General features: G+C 49.4%; 7 non-coding genes across 7 annotated transcripts; 4 read left to right on the top strand and 3 right to left on the bottom strand.

Annotated features, from left to right (window-relative positions):
- The first annotated feature begins 806 nt into the window (after positions 1-806).
- On the top strand, positions 807-879 carry trnar-acg (transfer RNA arginine (anticodon ACG)). The gene has a single exon. It is a non-coding gene; the product is annotated as a tRNA-Arg (tRNA).
- Positions 880-2,065: 1,186 nt separating this feature from the next.
- Positions 2,066-2,235, bottom strand: LOC148631681 (U1 spliceosomal RNA). Its single transcript, XR_015934589.1, has one exon. It is a non-coding gene; the product is annotated as a U1 spliceosomal RNA (small nuclear RNA).
- A 5,263-nt stretch (positions 2,236-7,498) lies between these two features.
- LOC148631682 (U5 spliceosomal RNA) lies at positions 7,499-7,612 on the top strand. Its single transcript, XR_015934607.1, has one exon. It is a non-coding gene; the product is annotated as a U5 spliceosomal RNA (small nuclear RNA).
- A 233-nt stretch (positions 7,613-7,845) lies between these two features.
- LOC148631683 (U4 spliceosomal RNA) lies at positions 7,846-7,987 on the top strand. The gene has a single exon (XR_015934586.1). It is a non-coding gene; the product is annotated as a U4 spliceosomal RNA (small nuclear RNA).
- A 757-nt stretch (positions 7,988-8,744) lies between these two features.
- LOC148631684 (U5 spliceosomal RNA) lies at positions 8,745-8,861 on the bottom strand. The gene has a single exon (XR_015934606.1). It is a non-coding gene; the product is annotated as a U5 spliceosomal RNA (small nuclear RNA).
- Positions 8,862-9,254: 393 nt separating this feature from the next.
- Positions 9,255-9,369, bottom strand: LOC148631685 (U5 spliceosomal RNA). The gene has a single exon (XR_015934608.1). It is a non-coding gene; the product is annotated as a U5 spliceosomal RNA (small nuclear RNA).
- Positions 9,370-20,724: 11,355 nt separating this feature from the next.
- Positions 20,725-20,796, top strand: trnag-ucc (transfer RNA glycine (anticodon UCC)). The gene has a single exon. It is a non-coding gene; the product is annotated as a tRNA-Gly (tRNA).
- The last annotated feature ends 127 nt before the right edge of the window (positions 20,797-20,923 follow it).

The raw sequence follows: 20,923 nt of genomic DNA on the forward strand, positions 1-20,923 counted from the left end.
CATACATCCTGTTCAACGATAAAAAGGTAACGTCTATCCTCGCTCCAGAGTAAATCTCACGTTGAGGGCATTTTTTTTCCACTTTACCATGAGTCGGGCTCGGCTGCACAGAGGCAAGAGCAGAGCAATGAGGTCACGGGGACAGGGGAGTCACACGCTGGCTGTTTGAACACGCGGAAGATCACTGAGGGATCCACAGTATGTGGACCCTCCGTGCGCCATCAGTCCACACTCCGGACTCTGAATCCTGCCATCCGAGTTAAGATCTCGGCGGAACCTGAGGCGCAGTTCCTTCTTAAAACGTAATCTGGTGAGCATTTCTAGAATCGTACTTGTATAGATGCAGCCTTTAATGTGTTGCTAGGTTAAAATTGATGACTTCTTGAACTTCAGTAGGCAACTGCCCTCTTGATTTCGGATTTAATTTCTTTGTTACAGGGGCGCTTTTATGAAGACAGAGTCATGTTCAGGTACTTTGCTTGATGGAGGAAGCTCATTTCGGACTCTGTGATCTGCTCACCTGGAAAGGTCTGCTGTACTACTACAAGAGAGAAGTAGAGTCTGGAAGAATGGACAATTTTATGATGCTTTGGAAGATAATGTTTTTTTTTTCTTTGAAATCGAAATGAATCAGAATATCAGTGCAAAAGACAAACTCTTGGTTTGGTTTAAAGAGATATGGTTTTAAAACAGACAAAATGTAGAAAACAGGTGTTTCTCACTTTTGGAAAAGAATGGACTGGGGGTAATATTTTACTAGTTGCAGTGCTGATCTCACTGGGTTACAGTCCTGCAATGTCACACCAGGGCCAGTGGTGTAATGGATAACGCGTCTGACTACGGATCAGGAGATTGCAGGTTCGACTCCTGTCTGGCTCGGGTCATTTTTATACGCATCGGGCTACTCCCTAAGTAGTCTGTGCTACTTACTGCATTGTAATCGTACCCAGTAAGAGATTTCCTTCATGTAAATGAACTGCACCTGACAGCTTTAGAAAAACACCTGGGCTCAGTACGGTGCTGAGAGCTCAGCGTTGCTGTTCTAATTAGCACGCACTGCATCAGCTATGAGCCCGAACTTTTCAATTATTCCGATCAGTAAGTCAACACGTAGTCCACATGAACGGTAGAAATATTCTCTTGTCTGTCTCTTGTTTGTATAGAACTGAATGTCCCTGACAATGTACTGTTAGTTTTAATTGAAGAACGGCATTTGTGTTCAAATATACCAGACAAGTTTATGTAACTGCTCATGCGACACTCAGTTGTAATTAGTCAAGAAATAAAGTCGAACAACAGCTGCGGGTTTGATTCTGAACGTATGAGATTGCAGCGCCTTTTACTTCCATTGACAAATGATAGAGATTCGAAGAGAGATCCTTCAGACCAACAAGCAAACCCACGGCTATTTCGGTTTTCTATCTAGGCAACGTTGGTGTCTGCAATAGCATACGTTGGTGCCGTAAGCTTTGGGAGGAAAACCTGCAGGATGGAAAGGTGATCTATAACCTCATCTCTAGAGATGTTTTGTTGCTGTGGCATGTGTGTGACCAGTACTAAAAAAAAAAAACCCGTTTGTAAAACAAATATCGAAGCTGCCTCTAAATCTGCAAATGAAGACGAGTCGATAAACCACTTGTTTTTCGTATAACTAGACATATATTCATTTGTTACTGATTTCATTCATTGAGCACGGATACAATAGAGGTACAGCAATTCACTGTTTGACATGTCTGGTACAGAACCTACAGAACCGAGCAATCAGAAAACGGGTGAAACTGTCTTTAGACTCAGCATACAGTACCGAGGCCCCCCATGACCAAATAAAGGCTAACCTCGATAATCAGCCTAAAGACTGCAGACTACAGCAAAACGACTGACTTTGAAAAGGGAATGAACGTCCGGAAGGAGTAGTGGAACTAGCTTGAGATGCTTCTCCGGACCCCTAACTAAAAGCCCCCGAGAACCAAGAGCGGCGTCGACTCCTTTCGAACCGGGATCCTTCCGCAGCCACGCAGCTCGTGGTGTCCTAACCCTCCCGTATCTGATTTTGGACCAAGCACATCAGGGGAGAGCGCGAACGCAGTCCCCCACTACCAGAAATTATGCAGTCGAGATTCCCACATTTGGGGAATTCGCAGGGGTCAGCACAGCCGGAGTGCAATGGCCGAGCCTCGCCCTGGGTGAACCGATTTCGATTTTTAAGAACTTTATTTTCTTTTCACAAATAAATACAGGACATCACAAATCAGAAAGCTTTACATTAATATACATACTTAAAACAGTATATATGATCACATCTCATTACATTTTGACACGGTAACAGTTACATAGCAACAATTTTCTTTTTTTCTGGTGCAAATCACATTCTTTACTTAAACTTGATTATGTTTTTCACAGTTTCTTGAGATATTGACCTATGCTCTCTATTTCCCACAGATTTTCTGCTTCCTCCCTCCCTTCTCTCCACAGATCTCTGAGGTAATAGTTCTCTCGGGTGATGAACAGGGCCAGGCTACCTGCTGCCTTGACTGGGATCTCGATGCCTTTGAACAGCCCCATGTTCCTCACTCTCCACAGGGCATCTTTCCCACTGTTCACCACGGCCCAGATCCTGTCAAACACGTCAGGAGGAAGTTTGACAGGAGAGATGCCGTATATGACGAAAGCAGCGGTCAGGGTAAATTGGGGCGAGAGAGCCTGCAACCAATCTTCAAACTGTGCCCAGAAGGCCTTAGCAAAAAAGCAGGACCACAGGAGATGGGATATAGTCTCCTCCTCGCCGCAGCCCACCCTAACGCAGCGAGGGCTGGGGGTGAGGCCCCTACGGTACAAGAAAGTTCGTCCCGGTAAGCACTGGTGGATGACACTCCAGGCTAAATCTCTGTGAATGTTGCACAGAAACTTAGAGGATGTGTGTTTCCACACCTTCCTTGTTTGGGCTGATGTTAAAATGCCCACATGGGTCTGCCTATTGTTCTGGGGTGCAACGAAATCTTCCAGTTTTTGGACCCTGACATCTCGGAGGGGAATATGGCCAATTGGGTGAGATCTTAGAAAACTTTTAACTGTCCCATAAATTGCAGGGCATGTGTCAGAGAGTGGGACGTCCAGCTTGGGTCTGACACCCCACACTCTGAACACCTCCCTACCTACCCAGAGCCTGGAAAAATAAGTCGAGGTACGCGCTGCAGGTGCTGTTGCAAAGCCTCTCAGCACAGAGGCCAGGAAAATGCACAGCAGCTTCGTAGCAATATCTGGGACAGACTTCCCCCCTGAGGGTAGCGGCCTGTACATTATTTCCCTTCTGAGTCTTTCCTGCTTCCCACCCCATAGAAATTGAAACATCAATCTCCTCAGCACCGCCGCAACACGGTGTGGGATTGGGAAGGTAGAAGCCAGAAAATTCAACACAGGCAAGAGCTCGGCTTTGATGACCAGCACCTTCCCTGTCATGGTGAGGTCTCGGTCCTTCCATTGCATCAGTTTTTTGTTTAAGATTGGCAATTTGTTCTGCCAATTTACTGTTCCCATCTCTTCTCCAAAATACACCCCCAGGACCTTAATTCTCTTCTCTTGCAGCCTGAGATCATGTCCTTCTTTTGGCTCCCTCCAGTTCTGATAAAAAATCTCACTCTTAGATTTGTTAATTTTTGCGGAGGAAGCCAAAGAGAAACGATCACAGCACTGCAGAGCTCTGCTAATTGAGGCATTGTCAGAGAGGAGCAGGGTGACGTCATCCATGTATAGAGATGTCTTTACCTCTCCTCCCCCACTTCCAGGCACTGGTATCCCATTAATGGCCTGATCCTGGCGCAAGGCACAGGCTAAGGGCTCCATAGCCAAAACGCATAACAAGGGGGATAATGGGCAGCCCTGCCTCACCCCTGAACAGACTTCAAAGGGGCGTGATCTATTGCCATTAACCATGACTCTGCTGTTGCTACCTGTGTACAGCAGGTTAATCCACTTTCTCATGATGGGGCCAAACTTCATGTGCTCAAGTCCCGATGTTAAGTACTGCCGGTTTAGGCGGTCAAAGGCCTTTTCTAGGTCTACACCTAAAATGCAAAGAGGGAGGGAGCGATCCTCAGAGTACAGACAGACATCCCTCAACAAGGCCAGGTTGTCGCTCGTCAGGCGTCCTGCTATCCCACAAGTCTGTTCTTTCCCTACCAGTGAGGCCACTACATTTTGTAGGTGCAGGAAAAGGGCTTTGGACAGGATCTTAGTGTCCACGCCTAACAGGCTGAGGGTCTCCAGTTCTTTATGTCATTTTTTGCTCCTTTCTTAAACAAGAGAGAGATAGTGCCTTCTCTTAAGGAGTCAGGCAGCAATTCTGTCTTATAGCTTTCCTCGAATAGGAGCAGTAGCGGATCCTGAAGCAGATCCCAAAAGGTGCAATAAAATTCTTTAGGGAGCCCGTCAGCACCTGGAGTTTTCCCCTTCTGTAAGCTCTCCATAGCCTGTCTCAGCTCTTCTACTGTCAAATCCCTCTCAAGTACTTCCCTATCTTCTTCACTCAAAACGTTTTCTAGCTTTGAGGTAAAAAAATGAATTTCTTCATCCTTTACCTCTGTAGAGCTGTACAGTCTTGAGTAGAAGGCCTCGGTGCAGGAGAGGATAGCACTCGGCTCTGTTCTCTCTCGTCCCTCCTCATCAACTACACTTTCCATGACAGACTTGGAGCCTACCACTTTCCTGAAAAAGAAGCAAGTACACTTCTCATTTTCTTCCAAGAACTGCACTCTGCCTCTTAACAGCACTCCTCGACTACTTTCTTCGGCTATGCTCCGGATGTCCTTTTTTAAAAGGGTGATATCCTCGAGCACATCGAAGCCACTGTGCAGCATCGTGTAGAGACGCTGCAGCTGCCTCTGTTTCCTGGCTAGCACTCCTCTCCGTCTGGCAGCAGCCTTCCTTCCCTCAGCCATGAAAAAGGCCTTTGTCCTCATCTTCACCTCCTCCCACCACTCTCCTACTGACCCGTACAGACACTGCAAGGACAGCCACTGTGATAGTTTCTCCTTGTAGCGGGATACTACCCCCTCGTTCTCTAGCAGCTTTGTGTTGAGTTTCCAGAGGCCTGGGCCAAAGACAGTCCCGCCCTGGAGTTCCACTCTACACCCTAAAGCCTGATGATCTGAGAAGAAGACAGGCTGAAGAGTGACCCCAACAACTTTCACTCTCTCTGAGACAAAGCAATAGTCAATTCTGGAGCTGCTATTCCTCCCTGACCATGTATATCCTGCTGTTGTGGGATATATACATCTATATGTGTCTGAGAGTTTAAAGTCTTGAACTAAGTTTTGCAGGGCCAGTGAGCTGGAATCCAATTTTATCGGAGAGCTAGACTGCCTGTCTGTGTGCTCTAAGATACAATTAAAATCCCCTCCCACTATCACGTCTGTGCTACATAACAATAGGGGGGAGAGTGCCTTGAGTAGCTCCACCCTTCCTCCCACGTCAGTAGGACAATACACATTGATTAGCCGCAGGTTAACGGTCCCCCATTCCACATCCACACACAGCAACCTGCCATCTATGACCCTCTGAATACTTTTCAATTTGAAAGCCCATCCTTTGAAAAGAATGGCCACGCCAGAGGCTCTGTTGTTATTGTCCCCTGACCAAACAGAAGGCCCTTTATCCCACCTATCTTCAAAGCTTTTATACCTCTCTTGATAGGCTAAAGCACACTCCTGCAACATCAACACATCTCCCTCTCTCTGCTGGAGGTAATCAAAGACACACTGACATTTAACTCCGTCATTGATACCTCTGGTGTTAAGAGAAATTATGTTTAGAGCCATATTACATAAGAAAGTGGAACCAGTCTTTACAAAACACATTTCTCTTCGGTCTCACCTGTTACCTTCTTCTTTTTCTTTTTCTTCTTACCAATTTCCTGCCAGCCATCCTCTGAATGAGCCTTCATCAGGGTGGCAGCAGTAAAAGCGTTCACTGAGTCCATTTCAAGGAAGGGGGTAGAAAGAGGGGTGGAGGGGTTCCAGCTGTCCCCATCACCATGCTCTCCTTCCTCCTCGCTCGGGGAGAAAACAGAGTCATTTTTCCTTTTCCTCAAGTCCAGCTCCTGGGAGCACTGAGGGGAAAGGGGTGCAGCCGATGCACCAGTCTCCTCTTCCCCCTCACCCACCAGCTGTTGCAGATCCTCCGTGATGGACTGGATGGAGGAGAGGAGGGCATCTGTAGCACTTGCAGAGTCTGAGAAAAGCAGCTCCGCTGAATCCTGGGTATCGTCGCTGGACCCGCTCCACCGGGGGGCCCCACACTGGCCCTCGTTCTGAGGAGCAGGAGTGGGGGAGGGGTCCTCGCTGTTCTCGGGGGTTTTCAAACCCTCGTGCTTGTCTGGTGCAGTCTGCGGTTGTGGGAGCGTAGTGGATTTCTCTTCCACCGGCCCCGGAGCCACAGCAGGACTGATCCTGGCTGGAGGCTGAGACTCTTTGTCCAACAAGGGTTCTTTGTTTGACTTGTTGTTTGCTTTGGCTTTTCGGGCCGGTTTGGCTGACACAAGCACTGCCTCATCCTTTCTCATTTTGAGTTTATTGGCGTAGGCGTGAGGGCAGTTCTTAAAAACGTGTCCTTCCGAGCCACATAAATTGCACTTTGGCAGCATTGAACAGTCAGAGGCTAAATGTCCCTGTTTGCCACAGGTCTTGCAGCATTTCACAGTGCAGGAAGATGCCAGGTGTCCCACAGCACCACAGCGCCGACACACCTTTGGTTGTCCCACATAAAAAACAAAGCCATTGCAGGCGCCCAGCCGGATTGTAGAGGGCAGGTGCCTTAAGCCTCCATTTACATTGTCCGGTAGTAAGCGAACCTCGAATTTCCTTGCTCCTGTTTTTATACCGTCAACATCTCTAACCTCAGTTCCATGGTGGACGGTGCAGTACTGGTTAAGCCAGGTGTGAATGTCCTCCGTCTTTGCCAGTTCCGAGAACATAACAACATGCACCGTTTTCCTCTCTCTCTGTGTCAGAGGCTGCAAGTTGATCTTCTCAAGTGCAGGAACTTTCCCTCTTTTTGCCTCAAACACATCCACGCATTGTTCAAACAGAGGATAGGTAGCAAATACAACCTCAAATGCTTTCTGACCTGGGAGAGCAAAGATGAAATCCAAGTGCCGAGGTTCAAAGCCAAGTTCCTTCTGTAACACTTTTCTGCTGAACTGCATACGATCCATGAAGAGGTCACCCAAAAGCTCAAAACGTACAGCATTCTTGCGGGATCCAAAGGTTGCCATCTCAAACTGCAAAACAAACACTGCTTCCACAAAACAAGAAAACAATCCAACTACTCCAACTACAGGCTGATCAAGGTATCTCCCCTGCCAGGTAAGCCGAGAGCCGCAGGCGATGAGCCCGGAGCTGAACGGGCCCCACTGGCTCGTTTGTAAGGCCAGGTGCATTGCCAACCACGACCGGCAGGGCAGAGGCCTTGAAGGCAGCCTGGGCTCCTGCAGCTGTCCAGCCACGCACTCTGGTTTCTCTTCATCTCGTACAAATCTTTTGCCTTTTACTAAAGATTTCCATGGAGAGGAGCATGAATGAGTTCCATACAATTTTTGTGCTTTCCTGCCTTCGGGTGGGGCGCAGCTGGGCTGGTCAAAGAGAGAAAACAAAACCGCTCACAATCGCTCTTATTACGGCGACTGTGGCCGTCTGCTCTGCGAGTCCTCGGTCTCCGCCTGTCTGATTGGCGCTCTTTTCTTTGGGGGGCGGGAAGTGTCCGGCCGCAAATATGAAGCGTTACAGCAACGACATGCCATGAGACGATTGATAACGATTTCCATAGGATCCACGCGGTTGCCTGGCAACCGTCAGCTTTGCGCAGTGGCAGTATCGTAGCCTGTGAGGTTTAGCCGATGCTCGATTATTGCTAGTTGAAAACTTTTCCCAATACCCCGCTTCCGCCGGTTTGCAATACAATCGGCGAAAGCAATTCTTGACAGTCTCGTCAGAGACTGAGCAAGGTGTTTAAAGACAGATTTTGTCATGGTAACATCATGGTAGAAAGAAACAAGTTTGTTACGTCTCAACAGAAACACTCTTTAGCTCTTTCAGCGTCATGCAGAGAACAGCGTCTGTCGAGATCACTTTTGAGTCAGCGCGAAACGCCGTGTGCTGTCAGTTTGATTTCATATTGCTCGTAGCGGCGCCCGGCTTTTGTCTGTCAAACGTTAGGTTGCGCTTCTTCATGCTGCATCGTCGGCATGAGTGGAGCTTTTTAAACGTCTGTACTTACTGCGCCTCATAAGAAATCGTTTGTCCCCGTTCAAAACAGATTGTGCGATGTCCTGCAGCGTTCGCAAAGCAAACCTTTGACAGTTTGAAAGAGGAATTTATTCTGCTTCCTGTGCGTGCAGTAGTTACAAAGTTGAACGTCTTTACACGATCTGCCGCAGATCTTACAAACGAGCCAGTGGGGCCCGTTCAGCTCGGGGCTCATCGCCTGCGGCTCACGGCTTGCGAGCGTGCCCAATCCGTGCGATAACTCGGAAAACACCCGGCCACACTGTGCCGGAAACGACGCACTCTGGGAAGCCGCTATGCAAAGCGAGGTCCCAAGATCCCCTGCGGCCGGACACTTCCCACCCCCCAAAGAAAAGAGCGCCAATCAGACGGCCGGAGACCGAGGACTCGCGGAGCAGACTGCCACAATCGCCATAACAAGAGCAATTGTGAACGTTTTTGTTTTCTCTCTTTGACCAGCCCAGCCGTACCCCACCCGAAGGCAGGGAAGCGCAAAAATTGCATGGAACTCATTCATGCTCCTCTCCACGGAAATCTTTAGTAAAAGGCGAAAGATTCGTACGAGATGAAGAGAAACCAGAGTGCGTGGCTGCACAGCTGCAGGAGCCCAGGCCGCCTTCAAAGCCTCTGCGCTGCCAGTCGTGGTTTGCAATGCACCTGGCCTTACAAACGAGCCAGTGGGGCCCGTTCAGCTCCGGGCTCATCGCCTGCGGCTCACGGCTTGCGAGCGTGCCCAATCTGTGCGATATCTCGGAAAACACCCGGGCACACTGTGCCGGAAACGACGCACTCTGGGAAGTCGCTATGCAAAGCGAGGTCCCAAGATCCCCTGCGGCCGGACACTTCCCGCCCCCCAAAGAAAAGAGCGCCAATCAGACGGCTGGAGACCGAGGACTCGCGGAGCAGACGGCCACAATCATCATTACAAGAGCGATTGCGAACGTGCTTGTTTTCTCTCTTTGACCAGCCCAGCTGCCCGCCACCCGAAAGCAGGAAAGCACAAAAATTGCATGGAACTCATTCATGCTCCTCTCCATGGAAATCTTTAGTAAAAGGCGAAAGAGTTGTACGAAATGAAAAGAAACCAGAGTGCATGGCTGATTAAGGCCATTTAAGGCCTTAATCAGGCAATTAAGGCCCACACCGATCCTGAGCCTCAGAACTCCGGGCGCAATTAAGGCCCAAACCAGTTCTGACCTTCAGAACTCCGGGCGCAATTAAGGCCCACACCAGTCCTGAACTTCACGGTAAGGGTCCAAAACCCGTTCAAAAACTCCACGCGCAATTAAGGCATAAACCAGCTTCGAACGCCTGTACACAATACCGCGGAACCCCTGCCAGACCAAATTCTGGGCTTACAGCAAACAACCCATTACATACACCGGTGTCTTCCCCGGGCCAGAGGAATTCAGAAACTCACGTTTACTCCGTCATCTCGGGCGATTCTCGCAGGGAGCAGAGATTTCCCAATCGGTCAGAGAGAGTCGGGACTTTTAAATAAAAGAGGAGTCCTTACCTCTTAGTTATGTGCGCGCTGACCATCTCTCCTGCCGATGGGAAGTTCTGCGCCTTCTGGAGCATCCGCCGACTACGCCAAATTTGTTGTAACAGAAGAAATAAGGTTCTTGATCCCGAGATGAAGTAAAACAGATGAGTTTATTGCATGCAAGGAACAATAAAGCCGAAGTCTTGTTTCCCGCAAGAAACAACAAAACCGAAGTATTGTTCCCCGTACTGTTACAAACTTTTGGGTTATATAGTGTTTTCTTCTCCGTTTCTGACGTCACTCGGTCTGATGGTAAAGAGGGGGGTTCATGGTATTTGGCCAGTTTACGATGTTCTGGACAAATGGTCAGTTTAACATTACACCCAGGGGGGTTCCTAGCTTGCATCTGCAATCCTTATCAGTTAACCCCCCTTTCCTGCCATAAACCCCAGTTTGTGACTTGAAAGTCTAAACCCCCTACAGAAAGGATTAAATTCAAACCCCCGTCTACACATCTTTCTTCAGTATCTTAATAAAGTGAAGGAGCTGCCCCTTCGCCAAGGCGGTGTGGGGCAGAATGGACAACATAATACAACTCCTGGAAACGAATGCGGTGCTCAGCTACCAGTACATTCTGCTGGGGCTGGCACCTACCGGACTGGACAGGGGGACGCAGTTCCTGATGTGGCTGCTGCTGTCCCTCACAAAGAAAGGCCTGTGGGACGCGAGAAACAATCTCATCCGGCACAACAACAAGTGGGGAGCGAGGGAGCTGGAAGAGAGGATCCTGGCGGACCTCAGGAGGAGGATGAAGCGCGACGTTGCTAAATGGGGTTTCCCCACGGCAAAGGAGCACTGGAAAGGCCTATGGACCCTGTACAGGGATTAATGGTTTACAGCAAGCGGTAGGGTTTGGAGGGACTCTCATAATAGCGCAAATCCGCCCACCCTTGCAAGGATTGATAACGGACAATCACCGCCGTTCCGCCGATGTTTTAATTTTGTGGAGTGTTATCGTGTGAGATGTTTCCCTTTGAGATGTGTTTTTTTTCGGAATAAAGTATATTTTATAAGAAAAAAAAAAGATTGTACCATAAAGATTTCCATGGAGAGGACTATGGTTTCCTGCAGGACTATGCCGGTAGGAGGACCAGGTTCCACAACTTCAAGGGGCTGTGTCGAGGCGATCCACAGTACTGTCAGGACCAGCCGTGGCAGTTTTAGGATTCCCATTCTGGAACATAGATGAGGCACATGGTACAGTTCCACTATAATTTTGAATATATTTTCCTAGCAGGACCTACAGTACAGTACCTAACTGCCTGCAGCTACAAAGGGGCACCCCCCTCTTTGATCGGGTTTGGACGTTTAACCCTATTCTGTGTTCTCCGGCGCCATTTGAGGTGGGCGATACAACCTGAGGTGGTTGCGATGCACCCACTTGTAGACCAGAGATTGCCTTCCCTTCTCAATCTGAATTCGATAAGCTACCGGTGATACCTTATCGACAATCTCGTGGGGTCCTGTCCAACTGGGTAAGAACTTCCGGGCCACCCCTGTGGGTTTGGCAAATTGGAAGTACAGGACCTTGTCTCCTACTTGGAGTTCCTGGTTAACTGCCTTTCGGTCATAGTATGCTTTCCTACCCTCTGCACTCCTTCCCAGATTGTTCTGGGCAAAAGCAAAGGTTGCCTGCAGATGTGCTCGCAGGTCTGACACATACTGATGGGCCGTAGCAGCCCCCGTCGTGCTCAGGTCCTCCACCCCATAAAGACAGTGTAGGGGAAGAGTCATCTTCCGACCTGTCATCATCTCAAAAGGTGGGACCCCCGTAGAGCAATGGGGCGTACCTCGGATGGCCATCAGAACCAGGGGCAGCTTAATGTCTCAGTCCCTACTGCTGTTGGAGACAAACTTTCTGAGCATACTAACCACCGTTCGGTTTGCCCTTTCTGCCTGGCCCGAGGATTGAGGGTGGTAGGAGATATGCAACTGGGTCTTGACCCCAAGCATATTCCACAGGGTTGCCATTACTGTAGCTGTGAAATGGGTTCCCCGATCCGAGACCACGGTCAGGGGGAATCCCCATCGACTGAACACATGGTTCACCAACAGCACTGCAGTTGTCTCTGCCGTGTCGTTGGGTGCTGGGAGGCACTCAATCCATTTTGTGAATGCACACGTAACAGTGAGGAAATATTTGTTCCCTCTGGATGACCTCACCAGCGGCCCCACCCAATCCATTTGAAGATTGGACCAGGTGAATGTCATGCCCTTTTTCTGGAGTGGTGCACGGTGCAAGGGCCGTGATGGTTGGAACTGGCTACACGTCAGACACCCCTTTACATACGCGGCGATGTCTTGGCCCATGTGAGGCCAGAATGCCACCTGCTGGATAGTGTCGTATGTAGCCTTGATTCCCCGGTGACCCCCACAGGGTTCGTCATGAGCGTGTTGGATCATGACCCCCCCATGACAGTGGGGAACTACCCACTTTGGGACACCTTGTGCAACTGGTACACAAACCAACAACCCCTTTATAATTTTTAGGTTGTCTTTCACCTCTGCCAGCTCCTTCAGCTCCAGAGACTGGCTCAGCACCTGCTCCGAAAGAGGTTGACGCACTGGGTCAGCGATATGCTGATACATTTGCCCAATTGCTGGGTCCTGTTTCTGCATTTCCGCAAGATCGGTGTTAAAACCCTGTGACCCAAGCACTACAGATTGAGGGTCAGCTCCGACATCCTGTCTAGCCCTGCTTCGGGTGACCGCCTTTACCTCAGCCACGAATTCTGGGGGTAGCCATTCCTGCTGGAACTGCCAGGGTTCACCCTCTAAGGCGCCAGATTTGGCCAACCGGTCGGCCTCATCATTCCCGTCTTTGTCGGGTCCCTTCACCTGGGAGTGTCCCTTCACCTTCCTCCAGTAAACCATCATTCCAGCCTCGGTCGTGAGCTTGTCACTGGCCAGGAACAACTCTTTGTTCTTAATTCCTTGCCCCGGGCATTTTTCATGCCGTTACCCTTCCAATACGGAACGTGAGACACGAAGCTATGTCGGGCGTAGTTCGAGTCACTACAGATGACAAACTGTTTAAGGCCATGTGTCAGGGCCTGCTGGAGGGTGATCAGCACCCCAGCTACTTCCGCATACTGACTAGTCTTTGGTCCTAGCTTATAGCGGGTCGGCCCACAGGGAGTATTGTCTTGCCAGACTACTCCTACCCCTGCTAGCACCTGCTGTTCGTGGCGAAAAGAGCAACCGTCAACATAGGCCATGGGTAAGCCCTGGCCCACGTTCTCATCGTAGTACCGATGATTGTTCGGTAGCTCAGCAGCGGGAATTGTTTCTGGAGCTTCCATGTCAGTGTCACAGCCGTGACACACTTGGCCCAAAGCCAGGCCCTGTCCCAGGTACATTTTCTTGCTCTGTGCATAACGTACCTCTATCTCATAGCCTTGTAGGGCCATCATTCATGCCACAATCCTGCTATTTGACACCCTGCCCGCTTTCAGTCACTGGCTATGCAGGAATGTCACAGGTTGGTGGCAGGTTTCGATGATGATCTTTTGTCCCCCAACATAACTACGGAAGTGTTCTACCGACCAGACCGTAGACAACAGGGCCTTCTCGCAGTCCAAGAACTTTTGCTCCACTGGGCTCAGGGCTCGACTGGCATATGCCACCACCCTTCGCTCTTGGTTATATTCCTGACTCAGAGCAGCCCCAAGGCAGTGCTCTGAGAACCCTGCTTCAAGGTAGAAGACCTTATTTTTGTCAGGGTAGGCCAAGCTCGGCGCACTACCGAGTCTGCGCTTCAGCTCCATCACAGCCTGTTCTGGGGAAGGCCCCCACTCAAAGGGCACGTCTTTCTGCAACAGCTTGTGGAGGGGCCTTGCTATTTCAGCGTAATCCTCAATGAACTGCTGGGAATAATTACATACTCCCAGAAAGCTGCGCAGTTCAGACAGGTTAGTGGGCGACTTCATATTCTGGATAGCTTGGACTCTGCTGGACTGTGGCTGTATGCCTTGGGCTCCAACCAACAGTCCCACGTACTCCACTTGGGTCCTACACCACTGTCCCTTAGCCAGGGACAGTTTGGCCCCTGCACAGGAGAGCTGGGTCAACACATGCCTGATCTCGGCCATGTGTTCTTCCCAGGTCTGACTCCTCATCAGAATATCGTCCACATAGACCAGGTTGCCCCTGGCGGCTGCATCACTCATGGCTTTGTGCAGAAATATGTTGAACTCCGCTGGGGAGTTGGAATACCCAAAGGGGCATCGATTCCAGGTGAACTGCCTGTTTCCAAAGGAAAAGGCCAGTTTGTACTGGTCTGTTGGTTCTACCTTAAGGGTCCAGAACCCATTGGCCACATCCACTGTGGTGAAATATTTCGCTGTTGTCACCTTGAATAACTCCTGATCTAGGTAGATCATTGGCCATCGTGACAAAGGAACCTGTTTATTCAGCTGCCGGTAGTCAATGGTCAGACGCCATTTACCATTGGGTTTCAGCACCGGCCACAGTGGGGAGTTATAAGTGGAGTTACACTCCCTTATGATCTGACGCTCTAGTAGAGCATCCAACGTCTGCTTTATGGACTCGTATGCCGTGAGGGGAATGCGATACTGCCTGACATAGGTTGGGCGGGCGCCAGGGGCCGTTGGAATGCGCACTGTGTTCAAATCCGTCACCCCGCAGTCATAGGCGTCCCGTGCAAACACTTCCCGGAAATCCTGGAAATTCTGACGCAGCTGCTGACGCTGGCTTTCCGTTTCCAGGGCATCTGCCTTGCCAACCTGTTCCTGTACCTGCTCTAGGAACCCCGCTTTTGACGGCATGGCGGTATCCCGGGTCGTACTCTCGGCTGAGTGGTCCATCGGAACACCTGCGTGTACTGTGTACACAACCATCTCATCCTTATCGCTAAGGTCCACCCTGCACACCTCCTGGTTGCAGAATCCCTCTATTGGCATAATTGCAATCATCCGCCGGGGGTAGGTGTAGTACACCTGCTCGGTTCCCCCCTCCCTGGCCAAGGGACCAGGGAGCTGCCCCAGTACTGGGATGGCTAGTTCGAAATCATAGAAACCATTGTCAATTACCAGTCCCATGTCAGTGCGAGCAGGGATTTTGACATCTTGTTTTGCTATGTTCTGCACCAACAGGCAGGTGGCTCGGCCATTCCGTTCCAGTCTGGGGGTACAACAGACTGCTAGGTTCAGTCTGATAAACTGAGCTGATGGTTGGAAGAAAACCATCTCAGCGTCCATTCTCTGTCCCTTCTTTAGGACAAGGCGTACTGGAAACCCTGCTGTTGACGCAGGAACGATCAGGTCCGATTCGTTTACTACCTGGCAGGCCTGAGGAATCGTCTGACCTGACCGAATGTTCTCGGGGTCACCGCTTAGAGAGTGGGCATCTGGGTCCACCCGTGTCCACAGCGCACTGTTTACTGTGTCCAGCTGGGCGCCCAGTCGAACCAATAGGTACTTCCAATAGGAAGTAGTGAGCAAACTTCCTTTTTCCGATGGAGATGGAAGCTACACAGCTTCCTTTGCTCCAAATGGACCTATGAGATGGGGGTGCCCACCACAGAACCTGTGACTGCGTCACCAGGGTCACCTGACAGCTTCGCGACAGGTCCTCGAACAGACCTTCACTGATTATGGACTTCTCAGAGCTGAGGCTAAGAATTACATCATCAACCTGCACTTCTGCCACCTGGACCCCCTCCCACCACCATGGGGTGGTAGTCCTGGACCCCCTGAGGTACCAGGGTGCACAGAAAGGACTCCCATTCATTACCGGACAGGGAGATCCACTCTTCTTCAGGGATGAAAAGGGGGTGTGCTTTACCTGGCGGGTCAAGCAGCTGCTTGGAGCACTGCTCCTGTAGTTGGGAGACCGTGGGAGTGCTGGCCTGGGCAGGACTTCCCTGTAGTTTTGGAAAGCAAGAAGAGACATTTATTCTCGTCCAGAGGAACCAGGAGGAACCTCCAACTCAGCTATAGTGTTCAGTGGGCACTGTGTGATCACAGCATAACCACTGAATCCCCCTTTTTGCTGTGCAACAGGCTTAGGGTTTTTGACCTGAACCCACAATTTTTCACGCTGGCAGTCCACCAGAGGCTCCAGCCTGTCAAGCAGGTCTTGGCCAATGAGTAGTGGCTCTGTTTTAAACCTAGAGATGTAAACAGGATGCACCACGTTCATTGGCCCGAACCTAAGTGCCACCCACACTCGGTGTGTGATCCTGGCATGATCCTGGGTATAGCTGGAAATATCTATCTTACACGGTTCTACCTTAAGTCTGATGCCTTTTCCTTTCGCTACTCGTTTGAGCTTGCTGAGTAGATCGGCTGACATCAAACTAATTTCAGCCCCAGTGTCAATCAGTGCTTCTCTATCTAAGACGTTTTCAAGAGAAACCTTGATATAAATACGCCTTGCTTTGCCTTTCTGGCTGAGATTCCCTAAGAATTGTTGGAAGCCTGCCTTTTCTTTGACTTCAGGGGCGGGGTCAGCGCCCAACTCAGAGTCACAGCCTTCTTCCAGGCAGGAACCCTCCCACCCAATCAGATAGACTGAGGGAGGGGCTTGGGACGGATCCCCGCCTCCTCCAGTGAGAAGGGGCGTGGTCCCCCTAAGCTCATTCACACTTCCGGCATTCGGTGCGGAAGGTTTACCCTGTCCTGATCTCTCAGGCAGGGCTTGTTCAAGCCTGGCCAGGCGGGCTGCAGTTGACTCCCTTCGTCCAGTCTTATGATAGGCTCTGCCTGAGCCCTTGCCTTCCCCGTAGCGCTCACGGCGGCTCTGACGCTTAGTGCGGTCCTGCCTGCCTATTTTGCGCCGGGGCTTAGCGAGCTCAGGAACCTCAGCTGCCTCGAGCTGAGGCGAGTCGTCAACCCTGCTGGCTTTAGTGGCGAACACGGCCGTTTTAGCAGGTTTTCGCTCTGAGGAAGCAGAGACTTCAGCTCCCCAGGCTTTTTGAGCCAACCTTCTAATGTCAGACATTTTCATCGCTTTTGCATCAGTGTGCATCACAATCATTTTCCTGACTGAGGGATGCAGATTAGCAATGAATAAACCTTTGAAATTCACGTTCTCTTCGCAACCCTCTTCATTCCGCCCTGCAAAATAAGTGCGCCTAAGCCTCTGATAATAGTCGCGAGGGGCTTCAGCTTTTTCGTGCTTAATATGGTGCACAGCGGCCACGGCAGCTATGGGATCAATAAAAGCCGAAAATTCTCCGATCATTGCCTGACACAGCTCCTCAAAGCTATTACAGACCTCCGGTCCTTGTCTAGACATCCACTCGTGGACCGCTCGGCTGGTAGTTTTCCTTACTAACATAGCCTTTTCCTGTTCGGACGCTTCGGGCATAAACTGCAAAGTATATCTCAGCTCATCGATGTAGGTCTCCACATTATTCCCTGACACTGACGGGTCAAACCTTTCTACATCTTTGGCTAACTGCCTCAGGGAGTGGAGGTTAATTTTTACGGTTTCTCCGCGGGCAGGGAGACGGCCGTGATCAGGAGCAGGGGGTCTATGCCTGAACTGACTCGCCCTTGCGTTTCGCGCAGGACTCGGCGATCTCCCCCATGCCGATCCGACCACAGACCCTGGCCGGGAGAAACCTCCTCCCGGCGCGCTGGGTGAGCGCTCCGGGCTGCTAGGTGGGCTGGCATGCAAGTGGGATCTAGTCTATTTTGCTTCCAGTACGGCAGCATCTGACTCCTTTTGCCTTTCCTGGCTGAGCTCATTTAAACTCTCAATTTCTTTTTCTTTTTCTTTCAAGCTCGCTTCCAGGTCTCTCCTAGCTACCTCAGCCGCAGTTTCTCTAGCAGACAAGTCATCTAATTTACCTAAAACTTCCCTGAGTCAGTCTTCACTTTCCTCATTTTTCACTCTCTTTTCTCTGATTATATCCAACAACTCAACTCGCTCCGCCTTATATCTTTCTAGCGTTCCCTGAAGCTTTTGAAACTTTGTCAGCTCGGACAAAGACAGTTCCAGCTGTTTAGCTAGATTTAAGGTGAAACTCGATAGGACCAGAACTGCTTTCACAGACCCTCCTGTGTTAAGCTGGTTCGCTACCTTAGCTACTAAATCTACTTGCAGCTTCTCAATATCATCAAAGTTCAACTTTTCGATACCACTCCAGTAACCAGGATTGTCGTCGCTAGAAATAGTACTTATAAGCGACTCCACTTCAGACATTTTAGCAGCCATTGTCATTACGTCTGTAGGGAAAACCGGTTCAGGGACGCCAAATATGTAATCATAGTGGCTCTCTGAAGGCACCAGTTCTGTAGGGTTTGGGCATTTACTGAGACAATTATTAATTGTAGCAGTAAATCACAAAGTTGATTCTTTTGATGGCTTTAGAATCCAACCATGCGATATAACTCAAACAACGCACACACACAGGTACTAATACACGAGGATACATTTATTAATACATAGAATATGCATACTGTATAAACCTAACAGATCTTATCGAGAGGGTTATCAGAATACAAAAGGTATATATTCAATCAGTTACAAAGTGTTACACATATCAAGAGGACATACGTTCAGTATATCATTCATTAAGACCGTTTCATAAATGAACTTGGTTACAACTTCTACATTAGATACTCAAAACAAGTACATAACTCTTAGGAATTAAATTGATATCAACTGGTTGGGATAACAATTGAATTCTCGAGCTGTAATGCATTGAAGTTGAATACTCATCCAATCTTTGGGGATTCAGATCTCCTGCGGACTCAAAGAAACAGTTGCAGGCTGTTGCTGTCCAATCCGCGCTCTCTGGCTCCGTGCCAGGCTGTGCTGTGCGGCTTGCGACGGTGCGCTGCTGATGCTCACTGTTGGCTTTAACTAGCAAAGTTTGTGCACAGGAGAAAAGATGACTGTGGGTCCCAGCAAGTCAGGAAGAGGACCGGTTCGTTCCTGATGAAGAGCTAGTTCTGAATAGTGATTCAGCTGTCCACAGTTCCGACCTGTTCACAAGGCCTGCTGCTGGTTACTCTCTGGCAACCTCCACTCTAGACTCTTAGAACAAAGGAAGGTTCTGGCACTCGGACATACTGGCCGTTCCATGGTTGTCCGGGCTGAGTCTCAGGATGGTCAGGAGGCGCGCTGCGAGAATGTCCTGCCCTTGGGATTCTCCTTTGAATTCCCTTTAGAATTGTTGAATCTGAATCTGAATCTGAATCTTGTTGAATCTTCCCTTCTGAATCTGAATCTCCAGGCTCTCTGTGTTGCCTGTTTTTACCTGGAGGAACTTCAGCTCATTGATTGGCTGAAAGTTCCATGGGCATCAGAGTCCCATGTGGGTTACTCGGCCCTACCAGTCCCTGATTGGTTGATCAAGGTGAGATATGAGTCACTTACTCCTGACACTTAGTAATGCAGTCCAGATGTCCAACTGGCACTCCCTAGACAGATAGGCGCCAATGGATGACCATTGATCATGATAGCCAGGCTTAGCTAAGTGCATCCCCCTTTGGGAGCTGTCCTTATCAAAAGAAAACATCTTGCATGAATAGTTTCTCTGTGGCTGCACCACAGAGATGAACAGAGAAATGGGGCCTCATTTGGGAAGGCTCAGAACACTTAATTCTTTCTATTAATAATTCTCACCGCTACACGTCAGAGAAACTTTAAGAGTATTACTTTTTTTTTTCTTTTTCCAAAATACAGTATGGAATCTAGACACCCGAGCAGATGGATTTCCAATCAGCACACGTTACACTAAACGCTAGAAAACAGGGGGATTTCTTTACGCAGTTATCAGCACACCCGGTATTCGCGTATAGAAGCCGCGGTGCTGTGCTGAACTTGAACTCACAGCAACATCAGTTATTCTGTGCGACTGATTCTCATTTCATTCTAAACTCGCCCACCCAGGGACGCCATTAAATGTAATGGTTTGATGGGTTTACTGAGACAATTATTTATTGTAGCAGTAATCACGAGGTTGTTAGTTGGGGCTTTTAGAAAATCAATCGTCAGAACAACTAACAACGCACACACAGGGGTTCAATATACTAGATACATTTATTAATATAAATTGTGCACCAAACATATACTAGTCTGCCTGGATACGAGTGGCAGACCTTACTGTGAGGGTTATCAATATACAAGGTATATAATCCCGAAGAGATGCAAACACAAAGAGATACACAACAGAGAATATATGTCAATATATATCGTTCGGTTACCAAATCGCTAATCAGTGTTATTACCCACTGTTACTCTAAACTCGGAAGTAAATACATTACTCATGAATTAAATTGATAACAACTTGTGTTGAGGTACAATTGAATTCTCGAGACGCAATGTAGAACATGGGGTTTACTTATCCACTGTGTATGGATTTGGAATTTCCCGGCACGAACACCAAACCAGCTGACAGGCTCTGTTGCAGCCTCTGTTCCAGCGGTTGTCCAATGGGCGTTGTCCCGGCATCCTCTGGCTACCGGCCAACCAGTCAAGGTGCAGCTCGGAGTAGGACGAGCGGAGGAATCTGACTGCAGCGCGCAGGGCAGTCGTTGCTCCGAGGGGATCTACCAGCAGTCCGGCTGGCTGGTAGAAAGTCTCTTGTGCCTGGGAAGAAGCTGGTTCGTTCCCGGTCCAGCACTGCTTCTGAATAAGCTATTCAGGTTGTCGACAAGGGTCCAGCTGTAGGGTCCAACTGTCCAACACAAACACAATCTGTAGCGTTTAGCGTGACATAGTCTTGCAGGCATCGTGCTGTCTCACTGCAATACTATACCGCTGGAGGAAACAGTCCATCTGGCCATGAAACTCATTTGAACGTCTAGCTACAGCAACTAACAATATCATGATTTATTCAGGATTTGTGGAATCAGCACGTCCCGGAGACAGCTTCCGAAATCGTGAGCATTCTCTGGTGGTGTCCTGCAGGGCGTTTGCGGGTGTGCGTTGGTGGTATAGTGGTGAGCATAGCTGCCTTCCAAGCAGTTGACCTGGGTTCGATTCCCGGCCAACGCAGTGGCGATTGGTTCTAAATGCTGTCATGAGCCTTGGATTGTGACTAGCAAAGCGAAGCCTTTTGAAAGAACTAAAGCACTGCAAAACGGAATTGAAGGAGAATCTTACAGGGGATTCTGAGCGGTGT

This window comes from Lepisosteus platostomus, unplaced genomic scaffold (genome assembly GCF_059453375.1).
Source record: "Lepisosteus platostomus isolate fLepPlt1 unplaced genomic scaffold, fLepPlt1.hap1 Scaffold_74_H1, whole genome shotgun sequence".
Taxonomy (NCBI): domain Eukaryota; kingdom Metazoa; phylum Chordata; class Actinopteri; order Semionotiformes; family Lepisosteidae; genus Lepisosteus; species Lepisosteus platostomus.